At 38.3% G+C, this 22,469-nt stretch overlaps 1 pseudogene across 1 annotated transcript; it reads left to right on the forward strand.

Annotated features, from left to right (window-relative positions):
- The first annotated feature begins 327 nt into the window (after window positions 1-327).
- LOC143548538 (tetraspanin-5-like) lies at window positions 328-1,791 on the forward strand (annotated as a pseudogene). The gene is made up of 2 exons (XR_013137974.1): window positions 328-916; window positions 1,506-1,791. The product of XR_013137974.1 is annotated as a tetraspanin-5-like (transcript).
- Window positions 1,792-22,469: the final 20,678 nt, after the last annotated feature.

A 22,469-nucleotide genomic window follows, 5' to 3' on the forward strand; every position in this document is an offset into this window, starting at 1 on the left:
CTTAAATTATTTAAGAACTCTAAATAACTCATAATAACTAACGTTTTTTATAAAAATTGTTGTATGTTAACATATTATTTGAGTGTACTTTTGTTACTTTTTATATTTATATGTATATATAGTTTTTAAATATCAAAATTTATTTTACAAATCCCTAGAAGAAACTTCTAAAGCTCAACAATCCATGGGTATAAAAGTGAACTCTCTCACTTAGAATTGAAGTTTACTTAATGGCTGAGAAGTGCATTTTAGTCATTTCCTTGCTTTGTATATTAAACTTTAAAGTTCCTTCATACCCATAATGACTAAAAAGCATTAGCCAGATATACATAAATTTGAATCCACATAGCTTTATACAACAATAAGATCATTTAAAGCTAGAGAAACTATGAACTCATAAGAAATCATTTAGCAAGAAGCCAAAATGACAAGAGTTAGCAACACATTGACAGGTTTCTTGAACCTATTGACACTCTTAATATCAATGCCAATAATCGGAGGCGGCTTATGGATGGCGAAAAGCACCGTCACATGCGAAAGCTTCCTCCAACGGCCGCTTATGATATTGGGCTTTGTGATCTTGCTTGTATCATTGGCGGGGTTTATAGGGGCGTGTTATCATGTGGTGTGGGCGTTGTGGTTGTACCTAGCGGTTATGTTGTTCTTGATCGCTGCCTTGTTGGCTGTGACGGTTTTTGGGTTCGTGGTTGTGGGCCCGGGTGGCGGTGTGGATGTCCCGGGTCGGGTTTACAAGGAGTATCACTTGCAAAGTTATTCACCTTGGCTAAGGAAGAGGATTGAGAATCCTAGTTATTGGATGACTGTTAGAAGTTGCATTTTGGGATCCAAGACATGTAGTAAGATTGTTATGTGGAGTCCAGTTGACTATTGGACTAGAAACTTGTCACCAATTCAGGTACCATATTATTTTTCATTTACCAATGATACATATAAATTTTGTTAGATATTTTAGTCTAGTCGGATTGAAAAGTGGACGTTTGTTTGAGTTTATTATGATGTTAGAGCGAAACCACTAATCAATGGAGTTTTCAAAGGGCAACGCCCCTTTGGTGGGGTCTGGGTGCAGTACCCCTGATAGCAGTCCAAAGGGCGGCGCCCCTAGTTAGGGTCGAGCTACTAGGTCAGCTTGGAAATGTTTATTTTGACAATTATTGTTGTATTAAAAGTTCATTAGGAAATGAATTTTTCGGATTTTGTCACACATAAATCGTAAGTCAAAATAACGGATTTTTAATTAAACTCAAAATTCAAATGGTAATTGTTACCAACCGCTTAACGTGCAAAAGTGATTTCCCGATCATTTGGTCATGCGTTCTTTCATCTGGTTCATGAAATTCACAATCAAAATAATACTACCATCTTGTCTTGTCTTTGCATATACGACTCCTGGATAATCCAAGTTATCAATTCTGAAATTTCCCAGGCGAATTTCATAAAGTTCAAATCATTTTATATTTTGATAATGTTTTGGTTTATTTATGTAGTCGGGTTGTTGCAAACCACCAAGCGCATGTGATGACACAAGATGCCGACTGCTATAAATGGAACAATGATCCTAACGTGTTGTGCTACGAGTGTGACTCATGCAACGCCGGGGTGCTAGAGGATGTGAGACGGGACTGGCATAGACTATCGGTTCTCAACATCATCTTGGTTTTGCTTCTCATTATAATTTATTTTGTGGGTTGTTGTGCATTCCAAAATGCAAAGAGGGCTGATGACTATAATACATATGGTGCAGCTACAATGTATAAAGCTAGACCTAAATGAAATTTTTATTAATAGTTACAATAGTTTAGTTGTTTTATGGTAGAATATATTGAAAATTATCACTCAATGTGTATTTAACAAGATTTTGAGAAAGAATGTATTGTATCTAAAATGATGTCTTGAAACTCTTACAGACTACTGAGTGCAGGGTTAATATTGATCATGTGTTTATGATATATCATATTAATGTTTAGGATAAATTTTTTGGGCCTTCGGGTCATTGTTAGGTTGTTCTCTGTGGTGGGAGGCATCGAAACCCCTTCACAGTGTTACGTCAGCGTCACATGGGCACTGGGGGCATCGAAGCCACAACCTATAATGTCTCTCTACGGTGGGGGGCATCGAAGCCCAAACACAATTTAATAAAAATTAAATAATAATATAGTAATACTAAAATTAAAATTTAAATAAAATAAAAAACATAGAAATAAAAAAAAACAAAAAAAAAAACATGCAAATAATAAAAATAAAAACCATACAAATAAAAAAATAAAAATAAAAAACATACAAATAAAAAACATAAATATAAAAAACATAACCAACATATAACTAACATTTGTCGTTGTCGTCCTTGTCCTCGTTTGCATATTTGGCAATTATCATTGCTTTTTTTCCTCCAAAAACAGCCGCGTGATCGGATCTAGATGCGATAGATCCTTTGCGAGGAGTTCGAAATGCTTTTCGCGTTGCCGCTCCAAGTGAACTTCTTGTAACATCACGAAAATTTTGGTCCAAATTTGACAAACTAATAATACTTAAGGACTAAAAATATTCATGGCAAAAGTAAAAAGAAAAATAAGACAAAGAATAGAAGTAGCTTATGTTAAGTAATGGAGTAAGGAGACTCCATCCCACATCGGAGAAAGAAACAAAAATTAAGCACTTTATAAGGAGAGAACATTCCATGGAAATGTTCTTATGTGGTCAACCACTCTCAGAGGAGGGTGCGAAGCACCCGACGTGCACGGGCACGGGTGAAGGGCGATGGCCGCAATGTGGCGCTTTGATGACGCACTTTGCCCATCGCTGCGAGCCGCCTTTGTATTTTTAAATGATGAGACGAAATCAAGATATGACAAGTTACCAAAAGATCAGGGACCAAAAATGAACAGATTCAAAGTTTTGCATCTTCGCGATACGCGAAGAATCCACATTTTACATCTTCGTGATACGCGAAGATACAGGACACGTGGTGATACCGTAGCGACACGTGGCAAGCCTACGCGGCGACTCAGCGAAGCTAGTGCACCTTCGCGATACGCGAAAATGCAGGAACATTTCTACAAATAGGCCGGCCATGGGGGTGGTCCTCACTCATCCAATTCACACTCCCAATCACACATTACCTCGATAAGCATGCCACAACCCCGATATGGCGATATCCCGACAAGTCTTACCTCGAAATGCGTGCCATAACTCTACCTAGATACTCTCTCTCGACCTCTCCACAAGTAGAAATGCGATCCAAGTAGAAGTGCGGTCCAAAGTAGAGCATAGGCATTTCGAGTAATAAGCCATTCAAGGTAGGGGTTCTGCCCGATTATTATATTATAAATGGCTTAGACCCTAGTCAGGGATATAGCCTGTACCTTGATTTTATAAAGTGGAAATAAGATTCTATAAAGTCGAGATTATCGATAAAATAATACTTCTCTATTATGTATAAAATTTTATTAAGTATTTTTTATAATAAAAGAAAGTTGAAATATATGTTTCTTCACGAAGAAGAAACAAAGGTTTATAAGTGATTAACAAGAAAGGACTAGAGGTCCTTATATTTATAAAAAGATAAAATGTCAAGGTAAAGGTTATGCAATCGGACTAAAGGTCTGAAGCTAGATCATTGATCTAGTACTTATAAAATGTCAAGGTAAAGGTTATGCAATTGGTGAGAAACACCAACCAAGAAGAAAGGTGAATACGTCCAACTTTTTATAAAACAAACTTGAATATTTTCATGGGATTATATCCCTAAAACTTTATAAACAAAAGTAATGCTGGCCCTCAGGCTATTGTATACGTTTGTCTGGATCCTTACATATGTGGGTAGACGGTGGGCACACCGCACCACACTTGCTAATACCTCCGCCACGTTGGGCTGGACCTAAGTAATGTTCGAGAGGGGATTATCTCGTGTATATTGAATAGTTGCTAAGACCTCGATGCTGCGGTATCGCTGAGAGGTTTCAAGTATAACTGGAGGTTTATAATAGCGTATTTAACTTTTGTTTCCTAAGCCACGATGGGCCGGGTCATAAGATACCCGAGGAGATAACTAAGTAACTTAAATGTTTTGTGTCAGCATGTTCACCAGCATGTGTTGCTGACGTATTTTTATAACTGTTTTACAGGTAATGGAGAATAATTGTTTGGAGAAGAAGAGTAGCCGTTAGACGATCTGATGGCTCAATGGATATTTTATAAATAAAATAATGTGAAACACGGTTTTGTAATCCAAACACTTATGTACAAATTAACGGGTGTTTTAAAATCCCGTCTTTTAAATATAATAATATTTTATTAAAGTTGTCACACCCTCAAAATCCACTAACGGAGTTTTACCGTCAGAGGGTGTGAACTGGCAGGATCGGAATCATTAGTTATAACCAAACCAAAGAAAAACGTTTAAATGAAAGTAAGTGCGGAAGCGTAAAACCTTAATTCAAAAGTTGCGTCACGCAGGACGACTTAAAACCAAATGTAACTGTTAAAATTAAGTTTGCAGAATAAAAGTGTTTTCATTAATGCATGCTCCTAAACCGCGCGCCCGCCTCGGCTACCTGAGAATAACATACTAAAAGTGTCAACACAAGGTTGGTGAGTTCACAAGTAAAATAAGATAAATCGTTTAGCGTTTTGCGTAACCTCGTTACGACGTTTAAATGTTGCGTAACCCCGTTACGACGTTTGAGTGTGTAACCACGTTACAGCGTTTAAGTGTGTAACCACGTTACAGCGTTTAAGTGTGTAACCACGTTACAGCGTTTAAGCGTGTAACCACGTTACAGCGTTTAAGTGTTTTGCATTACCAGATAGTGTTATGTCAAATTATATATCGATAGGTAGCTAATCTATACAACAAGTATCGCTAAGTGGCTCGCGACCGAAGCTGACTGTTTATCAAGTGCCCGTCACCAGGTCCTCCAGACCATGGTAAGTGTTAGCCAAAATTTACACCCACTCAACCTCCAGTTGAGCTTAGCGTCGGGTGGGGTTTGTCAAACCCAGTAGTACTACCCAAAAGTGACTCGCTATTCCAAATATTAACCGGTCCGATGTGTGGGACTTCAAATGTTATGTATGCCGCTTAGCCTTTACAAGTGATATATAATTTATAACAAAATCTTTCATATGCGTTTATCTCAGAAAATATGTTTATCGGAGTATGTTATCTCCCCCAAGTGAAAAACGTTTGAAAACAGTTTAAGAGTGGGGTAAGTGAACTCACTGTTTGCGAAGAATATCCGATCTAGATCACCAAGTGATGCGCGTCGTAGAAAACTCTCTAGCGTTCTAAAATAACAAAGAGATTTTCTAAGTAGCGGAACATTTAACGAGTCTCTAGACTCGACACATAATACCTATGCACGTAACATGTTTCGTGTTTCGTTTGTGAATCGTGTGTGACTTGAACAAGTACAATTGTGATACGATACATGAGTGAGCAATTACTTTCGTGTCACGTATTAATAACATACTTATTAGCAATTATTCCCGTAAGGGCATTTTGGTCAACAAACAAAGACTAACTAACCATTATTCCCCATAAGGGCAATTTGGTCAATTCATGGCAATCAACTAGCAACTATTCCCCGCAAGGGTATTTTGGTCAAAATACAACAATTATATAAAAACTATCATATTTCATGCATTCCTATACAACTCAGCAGCTAGTTTCGTTATGACAGAATTTCTACTTGAAAGATTGCACTAGTTTACCCATTATAACGTCTCAATTAATTCACCAAAAATTACCACAGGAGCATACATATCTTAGGTTTCCAGAACATCTTTTATCTTATTTTTATTCCATATAGATTGTTCATAATGATCAAAACATTACAGCTAACTTATATCAGTCAGATTCATGCACATCAGAATGTTATTTGCAATTCCCGTTAAACGAAAAATCCAATAAATGCAAGACCACTTGGGTTTGGTTCCTAACTCAGTGAGTCAACTTCCAGAAGTGGAACCAACCCAATTGGTCTCGTGGTTCATGAGATATAACATTTACAACATAACCTAACAGCAGGTCTAACAGCTCAGCTTTGCATCACGTTTTTGTAAAATCATAAAAGTATACTTCCACTTATCCAAAAATTACGAATTTATACTTCATAGAAACTAGACTCAACCTAGTTTACTGCAGTACCCACAATCTCAATCAATTTTCACGTTTACACTTCGTTACAGTCAGTTAAACATCGTATATACATTCTGTCCAGAATCTGTTCACATCAAAACTCAACATAATCACAACCTATGAACTATCATGCATCCATATAACCCTCTAGACACTATAACTACTATCCATGCATATCAATCACACCATACATACAAGATTAGGGTTTGTGTTTTAATTCAAATCAAGAACAACAATCAATCATGTATCAATATCAATCTAGTTATTAATCTATTATCCAACTAACAAGAATCCTAACAATCATATTCATGCAATAATCGGCCGATTTAGGGTTTTCACATAACCCATCAAACATCAAATTAAACAATCAAAGAGGTAAGAGATGATCAAGTATACCTTCCTAGCACCTAGTTCTTGGATTAATCTCTTGATTTGATGTGTATGTGTGTGTGGTGGTGGACGGCAGCCGTGGATCAAGAGAGGGAGAGAGAGCCGATCGGGATTTAGGTTTAGGATAATAATAATAAGTTAGGGTTTAGTTTAGGATATATTTATAAGCAAACAAGTTACACTCTAGTCCTTCTACTTTCAAGTGTTGTTTTTCTAGAACATTCTATCCTAACTTGCACATAATCATGACAATAATATAACACATAATCATGACAATGATATAACACATAATCCTAACACATAGTTATCACATCATTAGTGTTTTAGTGTGCTTCGTTTATTCCTCGATCGTTTGCGTTTCGGTGCAAATCCCGAAAGACTACTACACATGTAGTAAGTGTTAAGCGTCATTTAAACCCTAGTTTAAATGTAATGAAGTATGCGTTATAGATTCAACGATCTTAAAGTTTGAATTAACGGAGTTGAGTTAACGAGGTTAACCTGGAATTGGCGATTGTCACATCATTCCCATGTTAAAGAATTTTCGTCCCGAAAATTTGAGTCAAGTCGTGATGAGAGCCTGAAAAAAGTAAGAAAGATTTTCAGTTTGTCATATCATCCCCTAGTAGAAAGAAATTTCGTCCCGAAATTTAGTTCATACCTCCGGTGATGTTTGACGGTTTGCCGGGTTTCGCGATTTTCGGTGTTTGGTTAGCCCTTCGAAAAGGTGAGGATACTTTTTCATCATGTGATCCTCGCGTTTCCATGTGAACTCCGGTCCACGTCTCGAGTTCCAACGAACTTTAACAATTGGAATTTTGCTGCGTTTGAGCGTTTTGGTTTCCCAATCCAAAACCTCGACTGGTTCCTCAATGAACCGTAACTGTTCATCGACTTGTAGTTCCTCCAAAGGGACTACTTGGGTTTCATCAGATAGGCATTTCTTCAAATTTGATACGTGGAATACATCGTGTACGCCACTGAGTTCTGTTGGTAGATCCAGTCGGTACGCCACCGGACCAATGCGCTCAGTTATCCGGTACGGACCAACATACCGTGGGTTGAGTTTGTTTCGCTTACCAAAGCGAACCACACCTTTCCAAGGTGAGACTTTGAGTAACACCCGATCGTTCACTTGAAATTCGAGAGGTTTTCTGCGCTTGTCGGCGTAACTCTTTTGGCGATCTCGTGCTGCTGCCATGCGATTTCGGATTTGAACAATCTTTTCCGAGGTTTCGAGTACCAGTTCCGGACCAGTGATTTGGCTATCACCCACCTCTGCCCAGCAGAGTGGTGATCGACACTTCCGTCCGTACAGCGCTTCAAACGGCGCTGCCTTAATACTTGCGTGGTAGCTGTTATTATACGAAAACTCTACCAAGGGTAAGTGGGGTTCCCAACTTTTTCCGAAATCTAAGACGCATGCACGCAACATATCCTCCAGGGTCTGGATAGTCCGTTCACTTTGCCCATCCGTCTGAGGATGGTATGCGGTACTCATATCAAGACGTGTGCCCAGTGCGCTTTGCAGCGACTTCCAAAAGTGTGAGGTAAAACGAGAATCTCGATCGGAAATGATCGAGACAGGCACTCCGTGTCTCGACACTACTTCCTTCATGTAGACACGAGTCAGTCTTTCCATTTTGTCTGTTTCTTTAATTGCTAAGAAGTTTGCCGATTTAGTCAATCGGTCAACGATCACCCAGATGGTATCGCATCCCGTCGGTGTCTTAGGCAAACCCGTAATAAAGTCCATTGAGATTTGTTCCCATTTCCACATTGGGAGTTCCGGTTGTTGCAGTAGACCAGATGGTTTCTGGTATTCTATCTTGACTCTGGCACAAGTCAAGCATTTGCTCACGTAGGTGGCAATGTCGGCTTTCATGTTCGGCCACCAGTAAAGTTCCTTTAAATCATGATACATTTTATCTGAGCCAGGGTGGATAGAATATCGGGACTTGTGAGCTTCGTCCATCACTAGAGTTCTCAACTCTCCGTATCGTGGAACCCAAATCCGGTTCTCAAAATATCGGACCCCGTCCGATCTGGTTTCAAGTTGCTTGCTCATGCCCCGCATGAGTTCCGATGGAAGATTATCATCTTTCAAAGCTTCCAGTTGCGCATCGCGAATCTGATCGGGTAAGCTGGCATGAATCGTGAGTTGCAATGCTCTCACTCGTCTGGGTTTATCTGTTTCTTTCCTGCTGAGGGCGTCGGCCACCACATTGGCCTTGCCAGGGTGGTACTTGATGGCACAATCATAATCTTTAAGCAGCTCGACCCAACGACGCTGTCGCATGTTCAGCTCTTTCTGATCGTAGATATGTTGGAGACTCTTGTGGTCGGTGTAAATGGTAAACTTGGTACCGTACAAGTAATGCCTCCATATCTTTAGAGCAAACACTACAGCTCCGAGTTCCAAATCGTGGGTCGTGTAGTTCTTCTCGTGAACCCGTAGTTGTCTAGAGGCGTAGGCTATAACCTTCTCGAGTTGCATCAGCACACAACCGAGACCTTGTATAGATGCGTCACAGTGTACCTCAAAGTTTTCCGTTCCCTCGGGGAGAGCTAAAATAGGGGCGCTACAAAGCTTGGTTTTCAACAGTTGAAAAGCGGTTTCTTGCGCGTCACCCCAGTTGTACTTAGTGCCCTTGTGAGTCAAAGCGGTGAGGGGTTGAGCAATCTTTGAAAATCCCTCGATGAAACGCCGATAGTAGCCGGCCAATCCTAGGAATTGTCGCACCTCAGTCGGAGTCTTAGGTGCTTCCCAGTTTTTGATGGCCTCTACCTTACCGGGATCGACATGGATACCATTCTCGTTGATCACATGTCCTAAGAAGTGAACCTCGCGAAGCCAAAATTCACATTTCGAGAGTTTAGCATACAGTTGTTCCTTCTTCAGTAGTTCCAGAATTATCCTTAAATGCTCTTCGTGGTCAGTCTCGTTCTTGGAGTAGACGAGAATATCATCAATGAAAACAATCACAAACTTGTCGAGGTACGCCTTGCATACTCGATTCATGAGATCCATAAATACGGCTGGTGCGTTGGTTAGGCCAAAAGGCATAACCGAAAACTCGTAGTGACCATACCGTGTTCTGAAAGCCGTTTTTGAAATATCTTCTTCGCGCACTCTCAGCTGGTGATAACCGGATCGTAGATCGATCTTCGAGTAGTAACTCGATCCCTGAAGCTGGTCAAACAAATCATCAATTCGGGGTAAAGGATAACGGTTCTTGACCGTCACTTTGTTCAACTCCCGGTAGTCGATGCACATTCGGAAAGTCCCGTCTTTCTTTCGGACAAACAAGACAGGGGCTCCCCATGGCGATGAGCTAGGTCGGATAAAACCTTTATCCAACAAATCTTGCAACTGGGTGGACAACTCCTGAAGTTCCGCCGGTGCGAGCCGATACGGGGCTCGTGCTATGGGTGCTGCACCGGGTGTCAACTCGATCTGAAATTCGACTTGACGAATAGGAGGGAGTCCAGGTAAATCCTCCGGGAAAACTTCCGGAAAGTCTCGCACAACCGGTATGTCTTCAATTCTTTTCTCCTCCGCGGGTTTCTCAACAATCTGCGCCAAAACTGCCGGATGACCCTTTCGTAAATACTTCTGTGCCTTCATAAGGGTAATGACGCTGGTGGTCATGCCGCTTCTCTCGCCTCGGACCGAAATGATTTCGCCGGAAGGGGTGGTAATATGGACTATCTTATCATGGCATATAATCTCCGCTCGGTTCTCGGATAACCAGTCCATGCCGACAACGACATCGAAACTACTAAGCGTAAAAGGAATAAGGTCGATATCAAAGACATGACCTGACAGTTTCAACTTACATCCCGCAAGTATATGAGTTGTTATTACAGTTTTACCGTTAGCTAATTCAACAGGAAACTTAGCGTCTAACGGGGTTGGAGTAAGGTTTAAAAGTTGGCTAAAGGCCTTTGACACAAAACTCCTATCAGCTCCAGTGTCAAACAAAACAGAAGCAAAACAATCGTTTACAGGGAACTTACCAGACACCACATGCGGATCTCTGCGGGCTTGACCCGATCCAATCACAAACGCTCTTCCTTTGCCATTTCCTCCACCGTTACTGCCACTTCCATTGCCCCCATTGTTGTCATTATGTTTCAGCTTGGGGCAATCCTTCCGGAAATAACCTTCCTGTCCACATTCAAAACATCCCTTAGTCGTCATCGGTGGCTTAGGAGCACCCTTCGCCGCTAGGTCTCCTCTACATTCCTTCGCTTGGTGACCTATCTTTCCGCATCTTTGACACTTGACACGGTCACACTGACCAACATGATGAAAGTTGCACCTGTTGCACTTTGGATATTTCCCAACATATCCGCTCGAAACCTGCCCGCTACCGTTGTTGTTGTTGTTGTGATTCTGAGTGTTGAAACTCCGAGTAAATTCGGGCTTACGGTAGTGGTGTTGCGGTGGGAGGTTTGAGGATGAAGATCTGGTGTTGTCAAACTTTCTCTTCCCGCTGTTCGGGTTGCTGTTGTTGTTACTGTTGCTGACGTGGTCATTACTCGGGTTGTCACGGGCTTTAACAGTCGAACCCCTCGGTGGTAACGCACCCTGGGTCACAGCCTGATCCGTCAGTTTGTGAGCCAAACGGATCGCTTGTTGGATCGTGGCTGGTCTGGAAGACGTCACCATACCCTGAATCTGTGGTGCTAACCCATCAATGTACATCTCTATTCTCTTGCTCGGCGGATCCACCATCCGCGGACACATCACTGCCAACTCGTGCGAACGAGTAGTGTAGGCTTCAATCTCTGAACCCACCATTTTCAACGACCAAAACTCCGACTCTAACTTCGAAATTTCTTCCCTCGGACAGTACTCCTCTCGCATCATGTTTTTGAACTCCTCCCAGTTCATCGCGTTAGCCAGTTCCAATCCAAGGATCTGGACGTTCGAATTCCACCAAGTGAGGGCGGAATCCTCAAGTGTCCCAGCAGCGAATTTGACCCTACTGGCAGGGGGACAATTACACATCTCAAAGGCCGACTCGGCCTTCTCAGCCCAACGCAGGAAGCCTATAGCTCCCTCAGTGCCTTTAAACGTACTGGGCTTGCAGTCTAAGTAGTTCTTGAAGGTACATGTTCCATTCGGACCTCCTGTTTGATTTTGAACGTGTGCAGCTAAAGCGGCAGCAACATGGTCATTCAGCAGGGTTTGGAGTTCAGCTGCAGTCATGCTGATGTTACCACGTCCTCGTCCAGCGTTTCTTCCGGCCATTTCCTAGAATCATAGTATAAAACGTGAATTTTTCTTTCATATACAACACACCATACATGCAATAAAAGATAGGTAAGAAAAAAAAACAACATCACATCACAACCACTTATTAGTCTAATTAAAAATTCATGATTAAAACCATTGTATTCGCTACAAAGTATTTCCAATCAATCCTTAAAATCATAGAAAAATAATAGTTCGGATGGAGACAACCCCTCCATCTAAGTGTCATCATCACTAAATGTCGTCATCTGAGGACACCTCTGAATGTGCCTCCTCCTCAGCCGGTTCCTCCTCCGGTTCTTCTTCGGGTTCCTCCTCGGGATCTTCCTCGGGATCCTCCTCAGGCTCCTCTTCGGGATCTTCTTCAGGTTCTACATCAGGCTCTGCCTCGGGCTCTGCCTCAGGTTCTGCTACGTTCTGGGCAAGTTGCATTTGTAGGATATCGCAACGTTCTAATGCTATTTCGGTTCGGGTCCTTGCTTCTTGGAGTTGCTCTTGCAAGTCTATCATCTCGGCTTGTATCTTCATCATAACCTTGGTTTGTTGCTCACTAGTCTCTTGAATTTCTTTCATTGCCGCTGCCATGCGGGCAATCTCCTCCTGAGTCTCGGTTCCATCTTTAAACAGTCTGGCAACATTTTCTCTAGTGTAGCGCATGTAACCCACATCACGCTCCAAACAAGAAACGACAGCTGCGAGAACTCGCTCTACAGGTTCGGTTATAGGTGGTAGAGTGTTAGGGTAAGCAGGGTGGTTCGGGTGAGGCAATGGGGGAACTTGTTCACGGTAGACCATACGTCTGATCATGTTGGGGTACCATTCCCAGCTAACGTCGTTGTCATACAAGCCTCCGGATAGGCGGTACCTCTTCGGTGCAGGAGCTTCGAGTTCCGGGACTACGCGGGGTGGCGAGGCAGTAGGTAACTGCGGTTCCTTCCCGTGAGCATGCGTCATCGAATCGGATGATGATGAGGGTGGCGTCGACATTTCTACAGGTAGGCCGGGTATATGCGCGCGTATGAGTAAAGGAGGTAAAGAAATAAGATTTCAAGACTACACAAACCTATGCAGTGCGTATCATTATAACTAATGGGTCGTCGCGGTTATAGTCTAGTATGCATGCAGTTTCTAGTTCGCTATAACCAATGGCTCTGATACCAATCTGTCACACCCTCAAAATCCACTAACGGAGTTTTACCGTCAGAGGGTGTGAACTGGCAGGATCGGAATCATTAGTTATAACCAAACCAAAGAAAAACGTTTAAATGAAAGTAAGTGCGGAAGCGTAAAACCTTAATTCAAAAGTTGCGTCACGCAGGACGACTTAAAACCAAATGTAACTGTTAAAATTAAGTTTGCAGAATAAAAGTGTTTTCATTAATGCATGCTCCTAAACCGCGCGCCCGCCTCGGCTACCTGAGAATAACATACTAAAAGTGTCAACACAAGGTTGGTGAGTTCACAAGTAAAATAAGATAAATCGTTTAGCGTTTTGCGTAACCTCGTTACGACGTTTAAATGTTGCGTAACCCCGTTACGACGTTTGAGTGTGTAACCACGTTACAGCGTTTAAGTGTGTAACCACGTTACAGCGTTTAAGTGTGTAACCACGTTACAGCGTTTAAGCGTGTAACCACGTTACAGCGTTTAAGTGTTTTGCATTACCAGATAGTGTTATGTCAAATTATATATCGATAGATAGCTAATCTATACAACAAGTATCGCTAAGTGGCTCGCGACCGAAGCTGACTGTTTATCAAGTGCCCGTCACCAGGTCCTCCAGACCATGGTAAGTGTTAGCCAAAATTTACACCCACTCAACCTCCAGTTGAGCTTAGCGTCGGGTGGGGTTTGTCAAACCCAGTAGTACTACCCAAAAGTGACTCGCTATTCCAAATATTAACCGGTCCGATGTGTGGGACTTCAAATGTTATGTATGCCGCTTAGCCTTTACAAGTGATATATAATTTATAACAAAATCTTTCATATGCGTTTATCTCAGAAAATATGTTTATCGGAGTATGTTATCTCCCCCAAGTGAAAAACGTTTGAAAACAGTTTAAGAGTGGGGTAAGTGAACTCACTGTTTGCGAAGAATATCCGATCTAGATCACCAAGTGATGCGCGTCGTAGAAAACTCTCTAGCGTTCTAAAATAACAAAGAGATTTTCTAAGTAGCGGAACATTTAACGAGTCTCTAGACTCGGCACATAATACCTATGCACGTAACATGTTTCGTGTTTCGTTTGTGAATCGTGTGTGAGTTGAACAAGTACAATTGTGATACGATACATGAGTGAGCAATTACTTTCGTGTCACGTATTAATAACATACTTATTAGCAATTATTCCCGTAAGGGCATTTTGGTCAACAAACAAAGACTAACTAACCATTATTCCCCATAAGGGCAATTTGGTCAATTCATGGCAATCAACTAGCAACTATTCCCCGCAAGGGTATTTTGGTCAAAATACAACAATTATATAAAAACTATCATATTTCATGCATTCCTATACAACTCAGCAGCTAGTTTCGTTATGACAGAATTTCTACTTGAAAGATTGCACTAGTTTACCCATTATAACGTCTCAATTAATTCACCAAAAATTACCACAGGAGCATACATATCTTAGGTTTCCAGAACATCTTTTATCTTATTTTTATTCCATATAGATTGTTCATAATGATCAAAACATTACAGCTAACTTATATCAGTCAGATTCATGCACATCAGAATGTTATTTGCAATTCCCGTTAAACGAAAAATACAATAAATGCAAGACCACTTGGGTTTGGTTCCTAACTCAGTGAGTCAACTTCCAGAAGTGGAACCAACCCAATTGGTCTCGTGGTTCATGAGATATAACATTTACAACATAACCTAACAGCAGGTCTAACAGCTCAGCTTTGCATCACGTTTTTGTAAAATCATAAAAGTATACTTCCACTTATCCAAAAATTACGAATTTATACTTCATAGAAACTAGACTCAACCTAGTTTACTGCAGTACCCACAATCTCAATCAATTTTCACGTTTACACTTCGTTACAGTCAGTTAAACATCGTATATACATTCTGTCCAGAATCTGTTCACATCAAAACTCAACATAATCACAACCTATGAACTATCATGCATCCATATAACCCTCTAGACACTATAACTACTATCCATGCATATCAATCACACCATACATACAAGATTAGGGTTTGTGTTTTAATTCAAATCAAGAACAACAATCAATCATGTATCAATATCAATCTAGTTATTAATCTATTATCCAACTAACAAGAATCCTAACAATCATATTCATGCAATAATCGGCCGATTTAGGGTTTTCACATAACCCATCAAACATCAAATTAAACAATCAAAGAGGTAAGAGATGATCAAGTATACCTTCCTAGCACCTAGTTCTTGGATTAATCTCTTGATTTGATGTGTATGTGTGTGTGGTGGTGGACGGCAGCCGTGGATCAAGAGAGGGAGAGAGAGCCGATCGGGATTTAGGTTTAGGATAATAATAATAAGTTAGGGTTTAGTTTAGGATATATTTATAAGCAAACAAGTTACACTCTAGTCCTTCTACTTTCAAGTGTTGTTTTTCTAGAACATTCTATCCTAACTTGCACATAATCATGACAATAATATAACACATAATCATGACAATGATATAACACATAATCCTAACACATAGTTATCACATCATTAGTGTTTTAGTGTGCTTCGTTTATTCCTCGATCGTTTGCGTTTCGGTGCAAATCCCGAAAGACTACTACACATGTAGTAAGTGTTAAGCGTCATTTAAACCCTAGTTTAAATGTAATGAAGTATGCGTTATAGATTCAACGATCTTAAAGTTTGAATTAACGGAGTTGAGTTAACGAGGTTAACCTGGAATTGGCGATTGTCACAAAAGTCTTCCGCTTTACAACCTTAAACTCTGATATATTTACAAAACAGGTACCAACGTTGGGTGTCACACCCAGGCCCTGAGCCGGGGTGTGATACTTCTTTTCTTTTTCATGCATCGCTTTGTATTCTGTATGCACCGTTTTTCTTTCTTTATGCATTCTCGTGAGTTCATCTTTTTGCGTTTTTTAGCATCGGCAATCTAGTTTAGTTTAAGCTCTAAGTTGTCAAAGCGCGAGCTCACTTCGAAACTCATCGAGGATGTCGTTCTAGACGAAGATCCTCCACCTTTAACCGCCGCCTTGGCTTTATCTCTTCCTACCGGACGTGGTAACTCATCCGGTTCATAAAAGATAAACTCAGGATCAAACTTGTTTAGATTAAGTTGACAACGACCATCCGACATGGCTTAAGACGACGATTGATTGGCCGAAGTAGACGTTGTCTTTGACCGTTTTGACGGTCGCAGTGATGATGTCAGGACCGGATGCCACTTTGGCGAGCTTAGAGGTGCACACGGAAACCAGTTAACCGGTTTCTGACCGAAAAGCTAACCGGGTACTAACCGGTCGGATCCTAACCGGTTACTAACCGATCCCAACCGCCGGTTAGTAACCGGTTTATATTCTTGGTGTCAAAACCGGTTATTAACCGATTAACCGATTTTTTTATTGTTTTATTAAAAACCGGTTAACCGATTTTTTTTTTATTAATTTTTCAAAACCGGTTACTACCTGACCCGATTAACCGGTTATTTCCCGCAAAAAAAAACGGTTAGGAAAAAAACCGGTTTTCGATTAACCGGTTAACTGGAATGTGCACCTCTAGGCGAGCTTGTGCATTGTCTCCAAATTTCCATCATATTGAAATCTCTATTATAAACGGCCTTATATTGTTTTAAGCAAGCCTTCATCACGTTGGCATTGCTCATGCTGTTTTTCTATTGTTGTTAGTGCGGGTGTGAATGTTGGTGAATTGAAGTTGGTTATTTTTTTGCGTACTGCCTTCCATTTGTTGTAGACGGAATCATTCCCGTGGTAGGAACCTCGACCCACTGTAGCAAAGAACTTAGCACGTATTTCTTCCCAAACTCAGGATTATGTTTACCGTCACCTTCGATACATATAAAAGCTTAGTATTAGTCAACAAAAAATAAATAAATAAAACATGGAATATATATAAATATTTTTATAATTTACCTTGAATTGAGTCTTTGGATGAGTCGATTCGCGCACACGCTAACGCCAATTTCTCATCCGCTTCCCACCTTTGTCTTTCGGCCTTTTCGGTAGTTGTTTGATCGTCAACGGGATTCTTTTTTTTATGACTTCTTTTATGAAGAACTTGCGGTTTGGGTACTTGGGTTTCGGGGTACTTGCGAAGACATATACGACATCGGCAGTCGAAAGAACATATCGGTGGTAAACGGTAGCATGGGTGGAGGCATTACGGGTCGATGTTTTGATTGGCATAGAAAGGGTTATTACTTATTAGGGTCATTGTTAGCTGAGAGCAAACTAGCCCACCATATTTGACTCAGATCCCACAGGTTCGGGTTTGAGCTTGGGCTTGTGTTCGGGTTTGGGTTTGAGCTCGGATTCATGGTTGTGGAAATTTGAGAGTTTTAGAGTGAAACGATGGTATGAAAATCTGAGAGTTGTTTGAGTAAAAAAATTAAAAATGGGTTTGAATTTATATAGAAAATGGTTAAACTGATTTTTTTTATAACGGTCAAAAGAGCAGTTGGATAAGGGCCCACCATCTTTCCCCTCTTCCGCGCCGACCGTTCCATCTGCCTCTCCCCTTCCGCGCCCTTCAGAGGTGTGCAGGACCTTCCGTGCCCCAGGGCCGCCCCCTTGGGCGCCCCATAGCGAGCTGTCTTATGGCTTATACAAATAAGGTATATAACAATAAACATAAATAACAATGAACTTTACGTTAATTGTTTTGTATTGGTAAGTTATTGCCATTGGGCTTATATATATATAGGGATGAGATCCAGTAAAAACTCCTCTTAAAGATAAAACTTAAAAATTCTTAAAAACACCTAAAAACTATTTTTAACTTTTTTTTAAAATTTTTTTTGAAGTTTCTGTTTTTTCCATTATTCTTATATTTTGTTATTGGTTCCAAAAAAAAAATAAATAAATAAAACCCTTGTCAGTAACCTCGTCGGTGTAGTGCACATTTGTAATGGTGTGCATTGCATGTATGCAAAAGTGTTTGTATTGCATAGTATACAACACTATTGCACATATTTGATACACACTATTGTATATATGCAATATAAGACTAATACGCACATCGATTACACATTAGTACGTATGTGTAATACAATATTAACGCACATGTGCACTACATCGACTTTTATTTTATTATTAATTTTTTTCCATATAATACAACACTTAACACATACACAATACACAAATATTGAATATATACAACTAAACACTATTGAACTTAAAAATACATAGTAATACACATGTGTAATACAACAGTTTCGCACAGTAATACGTATGTGCATTACAGTGGGTTTTTTTTTTAATTTTTTTATTTTTTTTGAGTGAAGGGGACCAAAATAAAAGAATAATGGTAAAAACGAAATTTTGAAAATATTTTTTTATATTTAATTAAAAATAATTCTTTAGGAGTTTTTAAGTTTTCTCCCTAAAGACGAGTTTTCTCTTGATCCTCTCCATATATATATATGTATATATATATATACACATACTAGTTTTAGAGCCCGTGTCACACACGGGATAATTCAATTATAAAATTATAAGTAAAACAAATAATTACATAGCATATATGAAAAAAAATGTATTACATCTATGCTTATATCTATACAATGTGTACATAAATTGATTTTATTTATATCACAAAATGATTTTTTTAAATGAACTTAATAAAAAATATCCGTGCAAAATCGTGCACGATAATGCTTCTTTCTATTGAAAAATTCATTCTCCAGTGTCATATATGTATAATTGAAAGAATTTTAGTTATGAACCAATTTCAAAAATAAGACTTCTCATACGATTGTAGTTCTAACCACTCAGGCTAAATACAAAAGAGGCTTTACCTTTATTGATATATTTATTAATTTACCACCCATCAAAGGAAAATAGGATATTAAATTGTAGCAATGGATGTTCTTCAAGAACTATGTTTTTCTGAGCTAAACCATAAAAAAGATTTTGATCAGTTTTAGAGGGCTTCTCGACAACATAAAAAATAGCATGTTAACCAATTCAATTTTGTGAATATTTTGTTTCATTTGAGCATAGTTTTGCATGACATGCTTCCCATACAACGCTTTGATAATCATTGAAGGAAAAATTAATGTTGACATAAATATTTCAAATTTGATAAAAGTTAGAAGCATTGATAGGCATGGGGGTGACATGTCGAAAGTGTTCGCAATCTTTTCTTAAATTTTAATAGTTGAGGGAAAAATAGTCAATTTGCCAAATCCTGAACCTTTTGATTTATTTCAAAAAATGCCCTTAAAAATAAACTTGAAACCCAATTCATGTTTAAAATATAACTTTCATATTTTTGATATTTTAAAGTCAACACTTTGAACTCATAACAATTTGACGATAAATCTACTTTTCATTCTCAAACTTTTAAAAATACTCAAAATTTTCATTTTTGACCCGTAACAATTTTTGACCTAAATATAGTTAACTTGTACCAAGCAATCTATTAACCAACTTTTGACCCATAAAATCAAATTTAACTTCCATAAGAAACCCGAAATAATTTTCAGTTGAAAAACATGATTTGTTGTTGATTTTTGGAATTCACCAAGTATTTTGAAATATATAATAAAATAATATGTTAATATTTATATTTTTAAAAATATATAGATATTATAAAAATATAGTGTAAAAGGAAAGTGAATAATTGTTGATTTATTACATATATTAGGGTATATTAGTTTTGGAAGGAAAAAATTTGTGAGAATTAACCAAAACATGACAAGTGTGCCATTTACTTTATTAGAATAGGTATATATATATATAGGGAGAGGATCAAGAGAAAACTCATTGTTAGGGAGAGAACTAAAAAACTCATAAGTATAAGGGGTAAATTTGTAAAAATGACCCAAAGTCAGATTTTCCCCAATTCCTGATCCATCCATGAACGAACAGAGTTCTACATCCTTACAATTCATCAAATCACATCCATGTTTATCTAAATCATTTCTATAATCGAATCCTGACTATAATATAGGATCGATTTCATACTACATGCTCATTTATATCGAATTCGAACTAAAATTATGGTGATTGAAGGTACTATTATCCTACGAATTTTAGGTTAAAATCGGTCATGAATTTTATATTGATTTTGATCGTTCCTCACTGCTATTTAATCAGCAATTGATTCATCTAAAGACTCCACCAGCAATATTATTGCAATGAATGATGATATGCATGCTCAATTAGTTGATTTTATGTCAAGTTCTTGTGAATTGCAACGAACAACACAGAGAATGGTAAATTACCTGACTCTGATTCTGAAACTGATATCAATCGAGTCATTAACTTGCACGTGATGTCATACACCGACGTTGCTTCAAGCACTAGTGTCTCTACCGAAAAGATACTGCAATATTCAGGCGTTATACATCGAGGTACTGTTTTGATTAATGTATTGCATATATGTTATATGAAGTTTCATATTATGTACTACATATATGTATTGTAATGTTTTTATATTATGTTGATTCTAGACGCCAGTGATCTGTTATATGTACTGTATACATGCTACTCACGCGAACTGTATTATAAACTTGTTAGTAGTGGATCAATTCAATAAAACTTTATATTTCTACAATAATTTTGATCAATGCGCGCCAACTATTTGTTAATATGTCTGACAGAGTTATGTTCATAAATCTATTAAAATATGTTGGTGTTGAGCACCAAGGTGGCATCTTGATCCATGTAATACATATATGTAACATAATGTTTTATGTACTACGCATATGTAATATAATGTTTTATGTACTACATATATGTAATATAAAGCAGTATACATGAAACTAACACATTTTTTTTTCACAATTAATGCAACAATTTTTATACTATTTACATTAGTTGATCGTGTTATACTTGAATGGTTTTTTTTATTTATTTATTCATCATGACATTATTTATGGATGTAGGTAACTTAATGACCAGTTGGAAGCATGATATATCAAAAGAGTATATACCTGTCATCGGCACTGTTGTTGAAAAGTTAGAAGACATTGCCAATATGTATGATACGTATGACGATCCAGGGTTATGTCGTGTGTGTAAAAATATCATTATTGACCATGAATTGTGCAATTGCAAAAAGGTTCAAGCTGCATATGTTTCCGTTGCATTCGCTGACTGTTTTATTAGGCGTTTCCCTCGCAAAATATGTTGCATAAGTTATTTGTAGTACACGTGTGTAGTATATGTCTTACTTACATTTTAAGTGTTTACGTGTGCACTCCACATTATACACCGATCATTAAACCTAGTATTTGTTTTACACACGCATAATGCATGTTTTACTTATATTTCAGTGTTATGTATTTGTACTCCATAATATATGGCATCATTCCGATCTTACGAGTTCATGTTACATGCGTGCATTATATGTTTTATTTCCATTTGTATTACGTGCATTTATGCACATATGAATACAGGTTTAAATTGTAACAATTGGCTACAAATTTCATTCATCTACGGTCCTCCGCAACACAAACATAATATAATATACATATTCATATTATTAATATTCTAACATGTTTAATTCTGACAACCTATGCGTGAATTTACTCAATTCTTCCAAACAATTGTCATGTATTTTGAACCCACCAAAATAAACAATAACAAAATAAAGCGTGCTTTAATTAATCCATAAAATATGACTACTATAAAGACATTTACTAGGCTCATCTCTAGTTCTTCCGTTTATGCTTTTCTTGCAGCTTCAAACACCTGCTCTCTTTGATTTTGTAACTGTTGTTGTTTTCTTTTTTTTTTGATATATTTTCTGCTTCATACTTATCAAGCACCTGTTTTTCAATTAAAGTCGATGGTTAATATCTACACTCACTAAAGTAAACAGTTAATATTATGAAGTAAAACTGTAGTAATACAACAATATTGCATATATGCAATACATCAGACATACATATATGTAATATAGTAGTGTTGCATATATGTAATACGATACTGTTGCATATATGTAATACAACAGTATTGCCTCTTATAACAAACATAATACAATATGTGAAGTTGCCCTTTGTTTACTTTCTCGTGACTTCATGTCTGTGACAAAATAAAATAGTATTGCATTTACATTATCAACACGATTTTTACATAAACTACACATGGGCTGCATTAACATTGTTATATTCAAGCATATTACACATATGCAGCATAACTAAAAATATACAATTACACTAACATTATTACTTTCAGCACATCTACACTGCAAATATGTGTTGTGCATATGCAATACATCATTATTGCACATATGTAATGCATAAACATCGCATATACATGTAGTACCTCAGCATTGCATATATGTAATACATCAGCACTGCACTGCATATATTTAATGCATCTGCACTGCATATACATATAGTACATCAGTAGTTCAACACTACGTATTTGTAATCTTGACAAAAACAGTGTAAAACAAACGAATTGATATCAATTGCACATCATTCATAGCTTAAATCTATAATAGCGTACAA

Source organism: Bidens hawaiensis, unplaced genomic scaffold (genome assembly GCF_021521415.1).
Source record: "Bidens hawaiensis isolate Kalapana, Puna unplaced genomic scaffold, B.hawaiensis_p1.1 tig00015194_1, whole genome shotgun sequence".
In the NCBI taxonomy this organism is placed as follows: domain Eukaryota; kingdom Viridiplantae; phylum Streptophyta; class Magnoliopsida; order Asterales; family Asteraceae; genus Bidens; species Bidens hawaiensis.